The sequence below is a fragment of the Numenius arquata genome, chromosome 7 (genome assembly GCF_964106895.1).
Source record: "Numenius arquata chromosome 7, bNumArq3.hap1.1, whole genome shotgun sequence".
Lineage (NCBI taxonomy): Eukaryota > Metazoa > Chordata > Aves > Charadriiformes > Scolopacidae > Numenius > Numenius arquata.
Window position 1 is genome coordinate 54,549,532 of NC_133582.1, and position 8,010 is coordinate 54,557,541.

Here is an 8,010-nt window from a genome sequence, read left to right on the forward strand (position 1 = left end):
TTCTACTGCACGTGGAAAGAAGTTGACTGGTTATAAAAAATAATTCCGATCCAATGTAAGGTAGTTGCAGTTCTTCTCGGTAAAGGACATTATTTCCAATTTGAGTAGTCTGAATTTCATCCTGTGCTGTGTCTGATATCAAAGTATAAAAAATGAAATAGTCCTAAAGAAAAGAAAATAAAGAAATGAGAAGTGCAGTGAAGACAAGGCAAATGGATTGTACGTTCAGACCTCTATAAATTTACATTGATTTTTCATGCTGCAGTTGTGGTGTTTGGATGAAGGCAAAAAGTTCTGTTTTTATGAAACAAGAACAAAATGATAAAATGAAAATAGAGATCATTTGATCTCTTAGTTACCAATTGTTTGCTACATTTCGGAGTACCTAGGTCTTCTATTATTACACAATACAAAAGAACTTTCAGCAAGAAAAACTGGTTATTGAATGGTGCTTTGGGAATGAAAAATAAAAACATAAGAAAAATCAGCATTTACTAAGACCCAGACACCGAGGAAACTCAAGTTGTAACTCGTTCTTCACTGAGCAATTTCTTAACAGTTCAGCTGCTGTGGGTGTTCTGGTAACAAACAAAAACTACACCAGATGGGTGCTGAGGACAGACTAATTAATTACTAATACATTTCCGTGTATTTGAACTTTATTCAAATCAAGAATTTAATCAAGACATTGACAAATGTAAAGAAATGTAGTATACAGCCCAGATGGCTATGTTTATTTCATTGAGAATATAATGGGAAGTCGGATCTTCTTTACCTTGTCATGGTGTTTGTTGTCTAGGATGAAACTCAAAAGCCTGAAGCTGGGAGCACACTTGAGGAAGCTGCTTACCTCTTTTGGTAGCTGGATTTCCCCCAGCTACACATTTATGTTCCCTTCCCCTCCTCTGCCCCCATGCTTTTCCTTGGCACGTACAAATGTTTACATTTTGGGGCAGAAATAACCTGCTGAGTAGTAAAACTCAGCTGGAGGTCACTGATGAGGGGAAATCAGCAAATGAACCTCCGGGTGAGAACACCGTCTGATGCCGTTAGCGGCGGTGAAGTTGCCGCTGGGCAGCGGGGTGAGAAGGGTAAATAGCATCGCTGGGGCACTGGGCTGGACCCCGGGCGGCAGCAGCCACTTTTCGGACCGATATTTTGCATGGATGTGGTTTTCACCAGTACCTCCAAAGAAATCCAGCTCTGGGTTCTCTTTACCTGTAAGGCATCTCCAAATCGTCTCGTTAAACCACAGCTGAACCATCAGAACAGCGAGATCAGTTTGTTTGCTTAAATTTTTTTGCTTGCGTCTTGACACTTAGCACAAAAGTGACTTACAATGCGTGTCTCCCTGTCTAGCTGAAGCAAGACAAAAAGCTTCATCGTAAATGCACAGGGCCACGTGACTGAGGAGAGAAGGTAGAGAGATTTTTCAGAAGACGTTAAAAACACCACTACTGGCTGGGGTTGCTTCACAGAGAGTCTGTAAGACAGGGTTCTTCCTCATCCTCTCCGTCTCAGCCACCCAAACAGCGAGAGGGAAAGCATGATGAGGTGGGGTGTTCAAAACATCTTCCGCAGCTGGGAAAAAAAGATGCAAAAATATGAAGGAGACTTTGCTGCCACTCTGCTCTTTGGGTGAATAACTTTACTTTCTACAAGTATGGGAGGAAAATCAAGAGGTGGGAGGGTCAGTACTGCTTTAAGCAAAACGAGGGCTGCAAGCATAACAATACATAAAAATACCACACAGCTGTATATATATAATATATATATATAAAATATATAAAATATATAATATATATAATATATATTATATATAATATATATAAAATAATATATATATAAAATAATAACCACCAGTGCTCTGCCCCCTGTGCTGAGGAACGGCAGAGTGTTCCTGACCCTGCACATCCCCCCAGCACCTCTAATACCCTATTAAGGACTCGTGCTCGCAGTGATTAAAAAGGGTTTGAAGGCAACTTTGAATCATGTCTTTAATTCATCTGAAATGGGAAGGTTCTGAGAGAAAGTAATCCAAGATGACGTTTTGGTTTGGTGGAGCATCTCACCAAAATGTCATAAACCAGCTCCCCTTCCCTCTGGATGGTCTTCCCAGGAGCTAATACAGTCTCTCGCCAGGATGGACACTACACTGACAACTGCTCCTCTGCTTAAGCAGCTAAAAATATTTCTGGCTATCTAAATTCAGTGGAAAACTATGAAAATCAGGAAGTTTTTCATTAAGAATTTAGGCTCTTCAAATTACACCAACAAAAAATAAAACAAGTAAGGAACAAGTTTTTGAAGCCAAATGTAGCAAGGCTTACGGAGACTATTTGAGTATCTTGAAAGGCACAGGGAGGTCATTTACACTGTTCCATAATCACATGCTTTGGACATCAGGTGACATTTGCTGGAAAGCTTCAAGGCAGTGTGTTCATGCAGATAGGAGTCAAAAGCCCCGAAAATACAATCTTCTTGAAATTTTTTCTCAAATTACAGAACCTGCCTCTTCATCACAACTCTGTACTGAAAGCAGAGGGATGTGCAAGCTCTTGTCTTTTCTTTATCTACATCATGTTCTATAGTTTTCATTCCTATAGTATTTGAATGCTTTTCATGTGTGTTCAGATTATGCAGAACTTTCTCTTGTAATGTGTTTGTAATAGATATAATTTTTAAATTAAAAAAAAAAAAGTTTCAGGTTATTTACAACAGAAGAAAGGCGATTTCATGTTGGGTGGGGATCACCCTCATCCAGAGCTTTGAGATGGCTTGTCCTCAAAACAGGCATCCCTGATACACAGGAAAGCCTTTGGCTCCCAAGAGTTACATCTGGTTAGAACATAAATAAGAACTATTCACTATTTAAAACACAGCAAATACAGACTGAGACAAAGCAGGCAATTTAAAAACTCCATCCCTACTCATTGCATTCTCGTTGGACGGGTCCTTTTCTTTTGCTCCGCCTTAGTCTAGGGCCAGTTCAATGGCCTTATGGGCTGTAGCAATGTCTGTAAGGGTCCGTCTCCTAGTGTGACCTTTGGTTAAGTTTCTTTCTGAATCCCAGTTCCTTTGGTGTTTAAGTCAGTCCTCTAATGCTTTTGGAGAAGGTTGTGTGGAGAAAGACTTGATGGACACAGTTTTTTGCTAATAATAATTTACAGAGAGAATGCTGCCAGCAGGCAGCTCTATGCTTCAAGATACATTACAATCTTTCGGGAGAGCTTTTAAATTCAGTTAAAAAATGACTGGCCTGGGGGATTATAGTGGACAGTTTGGGAGACCAGAAGGGTATTTAATTCTATTTCTCATGTACCTGCAAACCATTGAAAGGAAGCAATTTTGTACTAGTCTATGTAACCTTTCATTTACCTTTAAAGTCTCCAAATAAGCATGTATTGATTTAAATTCTAACAGCCTACAGCAGGTTTTCAAACTGAATAGGGTGAGGAATTTTAAAATGTCATAGGAATAAAGACAAGACTTACTTATCTAGTTAGGGAAAAGGGTTCCTTTGATGTTTACATCTTCCCAAGTTTCTCTGTAATTAAGAACTGGCAAAACGAACTTGCTAATAGAAACACTTAGTGTTAGCACCACAGCGGTATTTAGTGGGCATAATCAGCTTTCACTGCTTTGTGCTAAGCATTTCATGACCATATAATGATCATCCAGGCAGCCAAGTGCCAGTATTGTGGGAGCGTTTTTGTGTGCTCTTGTGGTTCTACGTTATGGCCTCAGCTCAGCCACTCTTCTCCCATCCCAGCTTTGGTGCCCTGGATAAACACAACCCTACTTAGTACTTGCCTATTACCTATATAATTCATTGGCCATAAGCAAAGGTTGCTCTTGTATTAACTCAAGCTCTTGTGGTAGCCACAGGACCAGCAGGTAATCTTTGATGGCTTCCAACATGGCCAACACAGGTAGCAACACTTGGGAGGCAGGAAGAGAGTGTGGGAGCAAAGAATGAGAATAAGTAGCCTAGCTGCACCTTTTTTTGTATTATTAGGTTACTGCTTTGATGATCCAGGACACAAACCTCAGTGGAATGAACCTATGTGCCCATAGAGAGGAGAAGGTGCGTAGAGACGCAACCCTCTGCTAGGGACACAAGTGAACTTTTACAGTCACCTTGTTCTCATTATCGTATCTCACTACCTCAACACCTGCTTCCTTGCTTTCACCCTCCCAGGCTGCAAGAGCCCACAGCTGAAGCAAGCGAGAGGCTCTGACACTGGCAGCACAGGTATTCCAGGAGAAAAGGAAAAGCAATGGGGCTTGATCTAGTGTTTTTCTGCTCTTTGCTTTCTCTGTTTTACACTTGAACAGGGGAAGTCTTGCCTGACTACTTCAAAAGTTTTAATTGAAAATTTATTTCAAAAAGTTTCATATGATACTTGTGTAAGAAGGCTGAGAGAGTTGGGGTTGTTCAGCCTGGAGAAGAGAAGGCTCCGGGGAGACCTTATAGCCCCTTCCAGTACCTAACAGGGGCTACAGGAGAGATGGGGAGGGACTCTTGATCAGGGAGTGGAGCAATAGGACGAGGGGTAATGGTTTTAAATTGAAAGAGTGGAGATTTAGATTAGATATTAGGAAGAAATTCCTCACTGTGAGGGTGGTGAGACACTGGAACAGGTTGCCCAGAGAAGCTGTGGGTGCCCCATCCCTGGAGGTGTTCAAGTCCAGGCTGGATGGGGCTTTGAGCAACCTGGTCCAGTGGGAGGTGTCCCTGCCCATGGCAGGGGGCTTGGAACTAGATGATCTTTAAGGTCCCTTCCAACTCTAACTCTGGTATATGAGCAGGCAGAAGCTATGTCAAGTTAGAGGAGATGGAGATGTGATTACTGGTTCAGTGGTGTTTCCAGTGGAAAGCCCATCAGAGCCATGCTCTGGCATCTGGCCAAGGTTCAGTTTACTGGCAAGTCTAAATATTCTTAGACCTGGGTTGCCTTAAATGTTTTGGAGCCTTTTTTGGGTGCAGCGTTTGCCCTGCAAAGTAAAGGAGGCTCCATGTAGTGATGCACAGTCAACTCTCTCCAGTTCGAACAGAGGGAGCCAGTGGCTGTTTGGGCTTCTTGAGTCTGCCGTGTGTGATAGAAAAACATCTCAAATCATCTGAGTTCATTTGCATTCAGGCTCTCCTGTACCTTAAGCCTTATGGAGTAAGGTTTGTTAGGTTTAAGATTAGGAAATGAACGAATATGTTGCAAGTCTCCTCAGCTGATTTTTTTCAGCACTTTCTTCAAAATAATCAGAGGATATGTGAAATGTCTTGAAAAATTTCACATCTGTTTTGGCAGAAATGGTATTCTCTGCCAAAGGAAAGAGCAAGAAAATTAATATAGTGTGTCATACAATAGGATGAAGGGTTAGTAATACGGTAATGGGTTAGTGAATATTGCTAGAAACTGGCCAGAAAGCAAAAAATATTATAACAATTGTCTTATTTTAGTAAGATTGTTATTTCCAGTTTCATTTAAGTGAAAGATCATTAATGTTTTCTGTTTCATTGTAGAAGCTCTTCTGCAATGATCCGGTTTTCCCCATAAGCTCTGGGAGGCTGGAAGGTCCTACAGTGGCAGGATCCTGGGAATGATGAGGCTTGGGGTCCATCAGCACAGCTCTTGGATCATGGATAATTTCATTGATTTCAATTAAGTACCAAATTGGCAGCAAGTTAGCAATCCAGTGCGGCGTTAGGAGCCTCAATTCTTTGTTATAGCTGAACTTATAAATATACTATTGCTCCTTGTTCCTGGGTTGAATTCATATTTGAACATGGAAGAATTTTGCTTTGATATTTGAAACAAGTTGGTTTTGGCCCACAGAATACGCGTATGAAACTTAAGTTTCCTATAGGTTGGTGCCCTTTGTCCTCTGTAATACCCCAGTGGGGCAAAAATCTGTCAAACTACTCTAGATACCAGATTTACACGCGTGCTGATCAGCCAGCCAGTTGCTAACAGTATTCATAGCAGCTGAGTTCTGCCTGTTCTTCTTTCAGTTGCAACACTAATTTTGATCTCCTTCCTCATCCAGCTGCCAATTCTTACTACAGCTATGGGAATACAGTCATCTTCAAGACTTAAGCACCTGGAAATTGGCCATGGGCTTAAAAAAAAGAGACTAGTGCAGAAGGAATCACAGGCAGATGATCAGACAGTATAATCAAAACCATGTTATTTTCTTAGGAAACCTGCTAAAATTGAGTAATTGGAATATAAAGCAGAAAACATCATGAATTGGACCGCAGCAGCTTTCTGGCTCCTGTGCACTATGTCAGAAACTTAAATTGCCATTTGGAAGTCCTGCTTCCATAGGGAAATATTTAGCTGGCTGGCAGCCAGCATCCCAGCTCTGGGGCATCTTTTCTAGAGATGTGTCTGCGAGAGCTGAGGAGGGCAGGCACGATGCACAGCGTGCACTGGGGCTTCTCGGCTCTCGAGTCCTCCAGCTGACCTCCAGGGCTGCCTGAATCATCACAGACCCAGCATCAGAGGTGGGAACGCTGTAAAAAGCAATTTATTTCCTCTTCCTGTACACCAAGTACTGCAATATATACAGACTCCTAAGTAAATTATCTAGGATGCATAACTATAAATTACAGCCACACGCATACTAACAGATTTTTAAAAACAACAAAAAAACACCACATATTGTTCTCATGTACTCTTTAGTTACTTTGTAGGACTCCCTCTGTTCGTGACTGTTTCTGTTGTGTTATTGTTGGAAGAATAAACCTTCTCAAAGTAGATCATCATAAGGATGGAATGTGTCCAGTGACCACTTAAGTAGGAGAAAATCTCTTTGCTGCCAGAACCAGTTTATTGCAGCTGTGATCAAGAAGCGTCTTGTGTGCATTTATTTGTTTGTTCTCCAGTGCTGTATTTTATACTGAGACACTCTGCTAATCTCTTTAATGTCGCCTAGTATTTTTCCAAACCAAAAGTAGATAAATAGAGAAGAAAAGGTCAGAGAGCCCCCTGTTTTTACAGCACAGATAGGACAGCCTTATATGTTGTCAGACGTCCAACATAACTTGGTTACCTCAGTATGGACCTATTATTGGCAACCAGATGTATTTCCTGCTGCAAGGATTAACTTATATTGCTTGTGTTACTTGTATAATGTGTGCTCTTTGATAGGCATCGCTCTATAGTTTACTGTGAAAAGGCTGGACTAGTGCTTCAACCATATAACCAGAAGTTAGGATGTCCAGGATTTTTTCCCTGGCAGTATCATGGATTTCAGCAAACTTGCCTGAGTATTTTGTGCCCTTTTTTTCCACCCCCCTCTCTTCCTCATCCTCTGTGCAGCATGGCTCAGAAGGGAAAAATAGGAGAAAGTTAATCTGATTGTTAGCAGATACAGACAATTAAGCAACTGTTAGCAGACAGACTACAGTCGTTATTGTGTGGAGGCCCAGAGGTGCTTGCTCCTTCCCTGGGTTGTACACCTGATGGGTGACAAAATGCGGGTGCCACCTCTGCCTCCACCGCACAGCTCAGGGTAGAGACCATCCCTCTCTGGGACTCTTCCCCCCAAGGGATGGGGGACTGGAGGACAAGCCACACAGGAAGGTTCACCATTATATTGGTGTTTTTTTAGGAGAAAAGAAACCTTCTGACCTGTTTCAGACAAGTGTCTGGAGAAACAGAAGCACTCCCTTGTCAGGGGTGGGGGGAGCTTTAGTGTCTTTGAGTTTCTAGTACAGGCAAAGCCATCTGCATGGGAAGAACAGGTGGGAGGAGTTGACCAGTGGTTACAGAAGATGATTAAAGGTTAAGGGGGGATTCATTTTGCTAGGAATCTCACATGATATGGATTTTGAATGTGTGAGTCAAGGGCGTTAATGGGCCAGAAGCTTGAAACAGCACCAGCTGGAAAGACAAGTCATGCTGGAGCTGTATCAGCACTTACCTGTGATGTACAGCGCTGCTTGTGTTCTCGGGCTGGCTTGGAGGTATCTCAAATAATTCACGAATACTGTGTCCTGACAGG